Genomic DNA, 12,696 nt, shown 5'->3' with positions numbered 1-12,696 from the left:
GAAAAACACCGGGATGGAGGCACCTGCCACGCAATTACTTTCTATTAATTCCTTTAATCTGTTACCGCATTGAAAATAATTTATTGCTTAAATATTGAAAGGAGTTCTTGCACAACCGCACCAGCTAAGAACAAATGCGGCTCATCATAAAACCTTTAATAATTTACAAACTTGCTACGTAATCTGCAGGTTGATATTTAAATATAATTAATGCACAATTATTAACAAAAAAGAAAAACTGAGAAATACCTTTTGCTGCAGCTGCTGAAACTTTTCCAGACGAAGGGACACTGTGCAGAGCAGTAAAAACAGAGCCACTCACTGCTCTTCAGCAGAAAACATCACATGGTCTTTATACACCATACTCGAGCAATTGTCACAAGACTGACAGAGGGGAATTGTATCACAGAACAGTGACAACTCTGTGATGGACAGCCAGACTTTAAGTTCCAACCTTTGTACTCCATTACGATCGGGAAAGACTGAACAGGCTGGGGCACTTTTCTCTAGAAAGGAGAAGGCTGAGAGGTGACCTATTAGAGGTCTTTAATATTATAAAGGGGTTTGATAAGGTAGATGTAGAGAAGATGTTGTTGAGGGAATCCAAAACTAGGGGCCATCAATATAAGAGAATCACTAATACAGCCAATTAGAAAGCAGGAGAAACTTCTTTACTTGGAGGGTGGTGAGAATGTAGAACTTGCTACTGCATAGAATAGTTGAGGTGAATAGCATAGATGCATGTAAGGGGAATCTGGATAAAGACAGGAGGGAGAAAGGAATAGAAGGATATGGTGATGTCGGGTGAGATGAATTATGATGGGAGGAGGCTTGTGTGAAACATTAACGTTGACATAGGACTGTTGAGCCAAATAGCCTGTTTCTGTACTGTAAAAGCCTTTGTAATTCTATGTATTTATATTGACTAGTTAACAGATATTTATTGCAAGTATATTACATTTTATACATCTGCCTCAAAGATTTTATTTTTGGTCTGTGCAAGGATTGTGGTCCTTGACCTTTACTTAAGAGCAATAAAATGCAAATAGTGCAAAATGCTTCTGACACAATTCTGCCGCTTTCCCATTCATGTTTACAATTGTCACTGGCAGACCTGCACCTTCTACGATCAGAAACTTGTACTGTTGTGCATGCTGTGCCAAAGAATTAACAATTGCACTTTTACTGAAGAGAAGTCACTTTAATTCGCCACCTGACTCCCACTCTGACCTCGCTGGCCTCCTATACTGATCCAATAAAGTTCATCACAAGCTTGAGGTACAGCATCTCATCTTTCAATTAGGTACTTAACAGTCTTCCGGCCTCAACATTGACTTCAATAACTTTAGGTCATAACCAACGTTCCCATTTTTTTCAGACAGCACGTGCTGGCCATGGTTCTGGTTTGACCATTTACACTGTTTCTTTGCTTGTCCCATTTCAACACTCTTTGCCTTGCACCATCATCCCTTTTGTCCTTTCCTCCCCTCCCCCCACATCCCAACACTTTCCCTGCTTCTGTACGTAAAACCTGTTACATCTTCTTCCACTTCTGATGAAAGGTCACTGACCACAGACGTTGCCTGACCTGTTCAGTACTTCCAGCATTTTCTCGTTATTATTTCAAATTTCCAGCATCTGCAGTATTTTGCTTTGGTATAAATTTCTCAAGCACTTTAATGTCACTGAGACTGTACCAGACACTGAGGAGACATATACAACTGTACAATTTAATAGTTAAATTAACCTAATAGAGGTCTTTAAACATAGAAAGCAGTTTTGATAGGGTAGACTTAGGGAAGATCTTTCGACTTGTCAGTGAGACAAAAACTAGGGGCCATCAATATAAGATAGTTACTTAATAAATCCAACAAGGAATTCAAGAGAATCTTCTTTACCAGAGAGCGGTGAGAATGTGGAATTCACTATCACATGGAGTAGTTGAGGTGAATAGCATAGGTACATTTAAGGGGAAGCTGGATAAGCACATGAGGGAAAATGGATAGGACATTTTTTTTATTCGTTCATGGGATGTGGGCATCGCTGGCTAGGCCAGAATTTATTGCCCATCCCTAATTGCCCTTGAGAAGGTGGTGGAGAACTGCATTCTTGAACCGCTGCAGTCCTTGTGGTGTAGGTACACCAACAGTGCTGTTAGGAAGGGAGTTCCAGGATCTTGACCTAGTGACAGTGAAGGAACGGTGATATCGTTCCAAGTCAGGATGGTGTGCAGCTTGGAGGGGAATTTGCAGGTGGTGGTGTTCTCATGCATCTGCTGCCCTTATCCTTCCAGGTGGTAGAGGGTCGCGGGTTTGGAAGGTGCTTTCGAAGGAGCCTTGGTGAATTGCTGCAATGCATCCTGTAGATGGTACACATGCTGCCACTGTGCGTCAGTGGTGAAGGGAGTGAATGTTGAAGGTGGTGGATAGGGTGCTGATCAAGCAGACTTCTTTGTCCCGGATGGTGTTGAGCTTCTTGAGTATTGTTGGAGCTACACCCATCCAGTTAAGTTGAGAGTATTCCATCACACTGCCGACTTGTGCCTTGTAGATGGTGGACAGGCTTTGGGGAGACAGGAGTTGAGTTACTTGCTGCAGAATTCCTAGCCTCTGACCTGCTTTTGTAGCCACAGTATTTATGTAGCTGGTCCAGTTCAGTTTCTGGTCAATGGTAGCCCCCAGGATGTTGAAATGCTAATAAGAGTAGATGAAGAGGGGTGGGAGGAGGCATGTGTGGAACACAAACTCTAGCATGGACCTGCTGGGCTGAAAGGCCTGTTTCTGTGCTATAAATTCTATAATGTGCTGTGCTCATTTAAAAATGATTATTATGGTTATGTGAGAAAAATGGCAAATCTTGATGAATGACAAGATAAATACTGAAATGTTCAAACATTATATTCAATTGTAAAGCACATTAACCAAAAATAAACTTAATAAGCAGGTTATGAAAAAAAAAATTAACAATTAGAGTGAGATGAAGTGGGGTGAGAGGAATCTTCCGTGGAGTATAAACACCAGCTTGGACTAGTTGGGGTGAATGGCCTGTTTCTGTGCTGTAAAGTCTATGTAATTTACTTTCATGCTGTGCTGAATTTCACAACGGTTGCTCTTGTGCTTCCACTTGCCTTGATTTGGCTGATTCAACATTGCCTCCAGTGACCTCTAGCTATGGATATGATGCATTTTGTAATGAAATTTAGTGATTGCTCTCATTTCCTATCCTTTGAATGACCCTGGTTTAACAATGCTGGCCATTTTGATGACATAATTGAAATGGTTAATGATTTATTCAATAGATGTGAGGGCAAAAATATTTTGGCCTAGCATTTCCGAGGAGCTGCTCTGCTCTCGCTGCTATAACGTCACTGGAAGTCTAGAAGGAAATTGCTCATGTCACACTTCCAAGGATGTTACAGCAGTGGAGTTGGAAGAGCTCTGAAGGAAATTCCAGGCCTTTCTTGCCTCCCTTTGCATTGACTAATGGGACTTGAGATCAAGTGGACCCTTCAGGTGCGGCAGGGTTAGAAGGCAGGGGAGAATCGGACCAGGACAGATGGAAGTCATGACCCCATTTTAAAGCCATTGGGATCGACTTTTCAGACTTATCCCAGTCATCAGTACTTGTCCTGCCTCCTGAAGGATTTTGAATTTTTTAATATGGATTTTTAATATCAGTGTCATGGTGACTCAGTTGGTAGCTGCTTGCCTCTCTGTCAGAGGTTTATGGCTCAAGACTCCCTCTAGAGCACATAATCTAGGCAGACATTCCCAGTGCAGTATTGAGGGAGTGCTGTGCTATCGGAGGTGCTGTCCTTTGGGTGAGATGTTAAACTGAGGCCCTGCCTGCCCTCATGGGTGGATGCAAAAGATCCATGGCACTATTTTGAGGAAGAGCAGGGGAGTTCTCCTGGTATCCAAAGTCAGTAATCACAAATCATCTGAAATTAGGGTGTCAGTTTCCACATATACCTCGATGACACACAGCTGTATTTCTTCACCACCTTTATTGACCCCTCCTCTCTAAATTGTGAGAACAGAATTTTCGAGAACAGAAAAAGATGGGGACATTTAAGATGAAATAATTAATCAATCATGTATTACTAACAAACTAACCTCAGAGCTGCACAGACAGCTTATCCGTAATGACTTCATAGCTTCAGGGCTGCACAGACAGCTTATCAGTAGGAGTAGACTTCTTTTGGGCCTCCTTATCTTGAGAGACAATGGATACGCGCCTGGAGGTGGTCAGTGGTTTGTGAAGCAGCGCCTGGAGTGGCTATAAAGGCCAATTCTAGAGTGACAGGCTCTTCCACAGGTGCTGCAGAGAAATTTGTTTGTCGGGGCTGTTGCACAGTTGGCTCTCCCCTTGCGCCTCTGTCTTTTTTCCTGCCAACTACTAAGTCTCTTCGACTCGCCACATTTTAGCCCCGTCTTTATGGCTGCCCGCCAGCCATAGTAGACTAACAAGTAAAAATTCACAGGACAACTGTAAGCTGCTTCATAATAGCTTATTGTATAGCAATCAGCCTAACATTCCAAGGAGATAGGGGGATGAGAAACTGCTAGAGTAAGGAGGTGCAACAAATTGACAAGGCAGTACCCCAATCAGGCCATGACACCAAGAAACTGCAGAGTTTGTAAACCAATTGGGAACATAAAAGGGGTGTCATTGATGTGTATGAAGAACTATAAAGAAAGGCTTGATTTACCTGCTCAGGCAGGAGAAGCCAGGAGAGGGCAGGAGAGGAGAGAAGAGCTCAGGTGTTGTTGTTGTTTGCTTTGCTGATGATGTAACCAAGAAGTACTGCAATAAAGTTTCTTAAAGCTACAGTCGGACTTCGTCTCTCTTTGTGTAACTAATGGGATCCAACAAGTGATCAGACTACTTGCCTGACATCCAGTCTTGGATGAGCAAAAAGGATGGCCTTCAAATCCATCGTCTGTAAGGAATTCTTTTTAGGTCTGGATGGTCGCAAGGAATACACCAAACATAGCCCGCATCTCTTTCTTATACCAGTTTGCAGCCTGGAATACAGGTACTGAGGAATCCTGTGGCATCAACTCATCAGTGTAAGTCTTCAAACGATACAAATGTTATGAAAAATTTCCTTCAATTAAATATCGGGAAGCCAGAAGCCATTGCCTTCTGTCCCCAACACTCACTCCATTCCGCGCCCATTCTGAGGCTGAATAGAACCAGACTGCTCATAACCTTGGTATTATACTTGACTCCAAAGTGACCTTCCTACCACACATTGCAGCAAAACTAAGACTGCCTATTTCCACCTCCATAACATTGCCTGACTGTAAAGGCCTGCTACCTGACCCGAACCCGACAAGACCCGACGACATGTGTTGGGTTTGGGTCGGGTTGGGTCGCACTTCCGGGTCTGGCATTCGGGCTCGGGTCGGATTGGGCCAGATCGGACATGCTCTATCACCACCTCAGGTAAGTGACTCTAATGTTAATTTACTTTTTGGATTTTTAAGGTGGTTTTGTTACAGTTATTTTAAGCTTGTGCTGGTAAGGAACAAAGTGAAAAACGGAGGGTAGGTTAACCGATGGTCGGATCGGGTCGGTCGGGTCGGGTCAGGTCGGGCGCGGGACAAAATGGAAGGACTCAGGCCATGTTGGGCTTGGGGTTGGATGGGGTTCTGTCGGGCTCAGGTCAAGTCTCATTTGCAGACCCGAGCAGGCCTTTACCTGACTGCACCCTTGTCTCAGCCTATCTGCTGCTGAAATCCTCATCCATGCCTTTGTTGCCTCTAAACTTGATTATTCCAATGCACTCCTGCCTGGCCTCCCACAAACTAACCTCCAAAAACTTGAGGTTATCCAAAACTCTGCTGCCGCTGTCCTAATTCACACCAAGTCCGGCTTATTCATCTCCCTGTACTCACTGATCCACATTGGCTCCTGGTCAAGCAACGTCTTGATTTTAAAATTCTAGTCTTTATTTTTATATCACTCCATAGCCTTGCTCCCCCCTCTCCCCTCCCCCCTACCTCTCCTCCAGCCCCACAACCCTCCAAGATATCTGTGTTCTGCCAATTCTGGCCTCTTGAGCATTCCCTATTTTAATCACTCCACCATTGGTAGTAATGCCTTCAGCAGCCTAGGCCGCAAGCTCTGGAATTGCATCCCTATATCTCTCTGTCTCTCTACCTCTCATTTCTCCTTTAAGACACTCTTTAATTAAAACCTATCTCCTTGACTAAGCTTTTTGGTGATCTGCCCTAATATCTCCCATGTGGCTTGTGTCAAATTTTGCTTCATAATGCTCCTGTGAAGCACCTTGGGACATTTGATTATGTTAAAGGCATTAGGTTAAAACTTTTTGTTTTGTTGTCTTTTTTGTTCAACAAACATTACTAAAAACAGATTATCTGGTCATTATCACATTACTGTTTGTGGGAGCTTACTGTGCACAAATTGGCTGCTGTGTTTCCTACATTACAACAATGACTCCACTTTATAATTATTTAATTGGCTGTAAAGTACTTTGGGATGTCCTGAGACCATACAAGGTGCTGTATAAATGCAACAAAAAGATGCTGTTTTTAGGAGCTAGAACACAGAACTGTTAAAATTAACCAAAGCCAAATGGCAAGCTGTGTGGTTTGACTAAGTTCAAAAGCTTTCATGGATATTGTCATTGCTTCCAATTGTTACGACCATTTGACAAAGGTGTCTAGGGATCCCTTTCAGCCTTCACCTGGTCCTACTGTAACAGGGTTTGTATTTAAACAGACTGTGTTTTGAGCTCCCCCTTGGTGAATCCTTGTTCACCAATTTTCAGTTATAAGGCAAAGAAATAAGCACCAACAGGCTTTCTTAGGTTTAAAGAAGAAAAGTGAAACTTATTAAAACTTAGACTCTAATTCAGTTAACGCCTATGGATACATGCCACGCCTCATGCTAGCATGGATACATGATATGCACATGCAAATAGAGACAGAAAAGAGCAGAAGAAAAATAAAGTAGAGAGGTTTGAGGCAATCTCTGAAGAGAGGTTTGTGTTACTGTGATTCGAGCTCACTCTCGAGTCCTTGCTTGTAGGTAGATCTTGCTTTTTGTTGGGGCCCAGTATTCTTCTTAAACCTTGTTCACTGTAGGAGACTTTTCCCTCTTGGGGTTCATATGTCTTCAATGGTTTCTGAAGCTGGTGAGAGAGATGAGAGCAGACAGGAGAGACTCTTTTCAATTCAGTAGCCAACAGCTTTCTCCCAATTTAAAACTCTGTGACAAGTTCAAATTCAAAAAACTCCAACAGCCAGTCAGTCATGTGATTAAACTGGTCTGACCACATCTGTTTGTGTATTCGCCCATCTTAGCAGTTAACCTGGGATATGAGCTCCTCCACCCTCAATGTCCGGTAATTAAAAGTCCATTGCAGATTAAATTGGAGCAGGGAATGGTCCTTTGTCCCCTTTAAGCACCATCTGTAAATATGCAAATGTACTTCCAGTCAAGGGTCTGGTGTTGCTTTCTTTTAAAAAGCAAGTTCCTCTTTTACTCCAGTAACAGTTTAAAAATCAATGTTCACGTGGCAAAATTAATGTGCCTCATTCTTGGCGAGTGGGGCCCTGCATGACACAATAGTTGATGGCTAACTGAGACCTAATGTACTTTCATGGAGATTAGGGGCGAGGTTAAAGATAATTATTTTGCCCGACTAGACCTTGGTCGACTGTGAGAAAGTGTTAGAAACATCAGAAGCTGTTTTTGCATCGGTAAGAATATACAAACAGCCATTTTAGTAAGCTCAAGGAGACTGACCAGAAGCAGAGACTAGGAAGGACATCAATGGAGGATTACCCCACAGTATACCAAGCAGAAGAATTTGAGAATTCTGAGTTTTGAGTTGCATGACTAAGGTTGTAATCATCTCCCTCAGTAAAACTGTTCTGTTTTAATGTCCATAAAACCAATTATTTAGAAAAAATTTCAGCCTCATTGATCCTTAACTCTCAGTACTGTAAAGCAGTAAGGAGTTAAGAAGCCCTACACTCCCTATCTATTTTTCAGGCAGACCACTCCCTTTCACCGCACATATACCAGGTATGAGGGACTTCAGTTATGTGGAGAGACAGGAGAAGCTGGGATTGTTTTCCTTAGAACAGAGAAGGTTAGGAGGAGGTTTAATAGAGGTATTCAAAATCATGAATGGTTTTGATCGAATAAATAAGGAGAAACTGTTTCTACTGGCAGAAGGATCAGTAACTAGAGAACACAGATTTAACATGATTGGCAAAAGAACTTGAGGCGACATGGAGAAATATTTTTTTACACAGCAAGTTGTTATGATTTGGAATGTGCTGCCTGAAAGGGAGGTGGAAGCAGGTTCAATAATAACATTTAAAAGGGAATTGGAAAAATAATGAAAGGAAAAATATACAGGGCTATGGGGAAACAGGGGAGTGGGACCAATTGGATTGCTCAACCAAGCATGATGTGCTGAATGGCCTCCCTTTGTGCTGTATAATTCTATGGATCTATATCCCTCCACAGTTGAAAATGTCTACAATCTCTGCAACTCCAGTCCCAACATAATTTAGTCAGTGAAATATGCTGTGCCTTTGATTCTTAGCAGACAGGAGCAACGGCACAATATAGGGCTAAAGTTGCAGGCAGTAGTCAAATAGCCACCCCTTGACGGAACAACAAGAGGTGAAACACCATAGCAGCACCACAAATTCCTTCATTGAGGAACAGCAGCTGGCCACTATACTGGCTCCTCCCACCAAAGGTGGTGTCTTAGAAGGAGCAAAAACAGAGATGCTAGGTGACAACAAACCTCCACTCTCATCAAGAGTAAACAGTGGGGAAATTAAATATTGAGGGCAAGACAGATGTAATTAGAGAAGTAAACTGGTTGTGCCTTCTTTGGAACATGCTGTGAAGATTTATTGGATGTATTAATACCAGAACTGAGAGGTTATACCTCTGAGGAAAGAATAGGCTGGGGCACTTTTCTCTGAAAAAGGAAAGGCTGAGGAGTGATCTGATATAAGTCTTTCAAATTATGAAGGGCTTTGATCTGGCGGATGTTGATAATTCTATGCAACAGAGATGATGGGACAATATGTAGGGATATTTAGTAGTAGAGACATTAGTCACACCACGTTGTTAATGAGACGAATATTGTGCAGAAGATCAGAGGACTCTTAATGCAGAGCCAGAGGTACAGTTTTTAAATGAAAGTTTTGTCAATGATTGATACTAGTCTTCCTGGCTCACCTTTACCACACCCGTTTCACCTTCCTCCACCCCAGTCAAGGTTTCTGCTGACTCTCACAGTTCTCTGGCTGAAGAATTTCCACTGCTTGCATTGTTAAATTGTGCAGGACGCAACAAATGCTGGCAGATTAATACCTCTTTTGAGCTGGAGACCAATACCCCACCAAATCTGTCCACCTGGTCTGCCTGCTCCTTGAAATAACATTGACTCAGTGGCCTTAGGTAAAGGCTGCTGCTGGGGTATCAACTTTCACCTGCATGATTCTTTTCCTGTAGTAGTTTTCATCTTTTGGATGGGACATTAAACCAAGGACCAGTGTGGTCACCCATCCCGCCCTCCCAGGTGGACGTAAAAGATCCCACGGCCACTATTTCAAGTCAAAGTGGCAGAGTTAGAGAAATGAAATGTTCAGGTTGGGGTGCAAGGTTGGAGGAGATTACAAAGACAGGGAGTAGGATGAGGGATTTAAAACCAAGGGTGAGAACCTTAAATTTGAAGTTTCGGGGAACTGGGACTAATATAGGTCAACACGAAGGGTGATTAATGAGAGTTTCAATATGGGTAGCTTAGTTTTATTGAGCTGATGTTTATGGAAGATGGAGGATGAGAGGCCGACCAGGAATAGTTGAGTATGGAGGTGTCAAAGACAAGGATGAGCACAAAGCACAAAGGAGACGGATGATGCAGACATTGTAGTAAAAGAGGAGTGTGAAATATTAGATATGATAAGTATAATGACAGAGGAAGTACTAGAGGGTCTGACATCCTTGAAAGTGGATAAATCGCCAGGGCCGGGTGGATTGCATCCCAGATTGTTAAAGGAAACCAGGGAGGAAATGCGCTGAGGATCATCTTCAAATCCTCAGTGGATACGAGCGAGGTGCCAGACGATTGGAGGTCTTGACAACATTATACCATTGTTTAAAAAGGGTGCGAGTGATAGGCCAAATAAATATAGGTTGGTCAGTCTGACCTCAGTGGTGGGTAAATTATTATAATCAATTCAGAGGGACAGGATAAACTGCCACTTAGAAAGGCAAGGATTAATCAGGGATAGTCAGCATGGATTTGGTATGGGAAGGTTATATCATACTAACTTGATTGAGTTTTTTGAGGAAGTAACCAGGAGGATTGAGGTAGTGCAGAGGATGTGGTCTACATGGATTTTAGTAAGGCATTTGACAAGGTCCCACATGGCAGACTGGTCAGAAAAATGAAAGTCCAAGGGATACAGGGGAATAAAGCTTGGCTACCCGACCCAAACCCGACTAGACCTGACGACATGTGTCAGGTTCAGGTCGGGTCAGGTCTCTCTTCCGAGTCCAGCATTCGAGTTCGGGTCAGGTCAGGCTGGACGTGGACAGTGCTGCCTTGCTCCAGGAAGTAATCTTCAATTGAACATTCAGGTCAAGGCGGGAAATGTACAGTCTGGACTCTGCAGTCATTGCGCTCATGCTGTAGCTTCCATGCATCCGAAAGTGATTCTGCACTACAGTGCACTATGGATGCTCGTGTGTGAAAGTTGGTGGGGGCGGGGGGGGTGGTGTGTGCCATTGGTTCCTGGTGACGAGATCAAGCTCAGATTCCCAACTTCATCTGCACGATTCTGCAGGAATAGCCTGCTGCCGGAACGGATGAACAGGATCACAACATTTGAACAAGGTAGAGCACAATAACCTGTTTGATATCATTAACTTTATTACAGTAGTCGGGTCAGGCATGGAAAAAAAATTAAAGGACTCGGGCCCGGGTTGGGTGCGGGTTGGATGTCGTTGGGTCGGGCCAGGGTCGGGTTGGGGAAGGTGACAGTTTGGATCCAAAATTGGCTCAGTGACAGGAAACAAAGGGTAGTAGCCGACAGATGTTTTTGTGAATGGAAAGTGGTTTCCAGTGGCATTCCACAGGACTCAGTGTTGTGTTCCTTGCTGTTTGTGGTATATATTAATGATCTGGACTTAAATGTGGGAGGCATGATTAGGAAATTTGCTGATGACACAAAAATTGGCTGTGTAGCTGATAGTGAAGAGTACAGGGGTAGACTCCAGAATGATAGCAATGGTTTGGTTGAGTGGGTGGAAAAGTGGCAAATGGAATTCAATCCAGAAATGCATTTGGGAGGGAAAATAAAGCAAGGGAATACAGAATAAATGGGAGGAAATTGATAGGGGTAGAAGAAGCGAGAGACCTTGGAGTACATGTCCACAGGTCCCTGAAGGTGGCAGGACAGGTAGATAGAGTGGTGAAGAAGGCATATGGAATGCTTTCCTTTATTGGCTGAGGTATAGAATACAAAAGCAAGGATGTAATGCTGGAACTGTATAAAACGCTGGTTAGGCCACAGCTGGAGTATTGCTTACAGTTCTGGTCACCACATTACAGGAAGGACATAATTGCTTTGGAGAGAGTACAGAGGAGATTTACAAGAATGTTGCCAGGGCTTGAAAGTTGCCGCTACGAGGAAAGATTGGATCGGCTAGCGTTGTTTTCCTTAGAACGGAGGAGGCTGAGGGGTGACTTAATTGAGGTGTACAAAATTATGAGGGGCCTAGATAGACAAGACAGGAAGGACCTGTTTCCCCTAGCAGAGAGGTCAATTACTGGGGGCACAGATTTAAGGTGATTAGTAGAAGGATTAGAGGGGACACGGGGAAAAGATTTTTCACCCAGAGGGTGGTGGGTGTCTGGAATTCACTGCCAGGAACGGTGGTGGAGGCAGAAACCCTCTACTCTTTTAAAAGGTATCTGGACATGTATCTGAAGTGCTGTAACCTGCAAGGCTATGGACCAAATGCTGGAAGAATGATTAGAATGGATGGCTAGCTTTTTTGGCTGGCACAGACATGATGGGCTGAATGGCCTCCTTCTGTGCTGTAATTTTTCTATGTTTCTATGGTTCAATGAGGGTTTCAGCAACAGATGGAGCGAATATGACAGAAATGGAAGTGTGTGTTCTTTGTACTTCGCAGGAAATGAGGTGAGAAACTCAGCTTCGGGTAGAATAGGACATTGCAAATGGTCTGGTTGAGCCTGAGATGTTGGCCAGGGAGCGGGATAGAATTGGTGGCAAGGGTACAGACGTTGTGGCGAGGTCAGAAGAAGAGGTTAGTCTTACTAATGTTTAGTTCATGGAGTACAGCAACAGAAGTAAGCCATTCAGCCCTCATAACTGTTTCACCATTCAAATACATCATGGTTGATCTGTACCTCAACTCTATTTAACTCTCTATGATCCATTTCCCTTGATACCCTTATCGATTTCAGTCTTGAAAATTTCAACTGAACCGTAGCATCCACAGCATCTTGGGGATGAAAATTATAAATTTTGACTACCATTTGTGTGAAAACATGCTTCCTGATTTCACTCCTAATTGGCCTAGTACTAACTTTAAGGTTGTGCCCCCTTGCTCTGGATTTTCCCACCAGAATAGTTGCTCTATATCTACACCATTGTA

The sequence above is a fragment of the Heterodontus francisci genome, chromosome 4, assembly GCF_036365525.1.
Source record: "Heterodontus francisci isolate sHetFra1 chromosome 4, sHetFra1.hap1, whole genome shotgun sequence".
NCBI classification, from domain to species: domain Eukaryota; kingdom Metazoa; phylum Chordata; class Chondrichthyes; order Heterodontiformes; family Heterodontidae; genus Heterodontus; species Heterodontus francisci.
The sequence above is the reverse complement of the archived record's forward strand: the minus strand, read 5'-3'. Positions refer to the sequence as shown.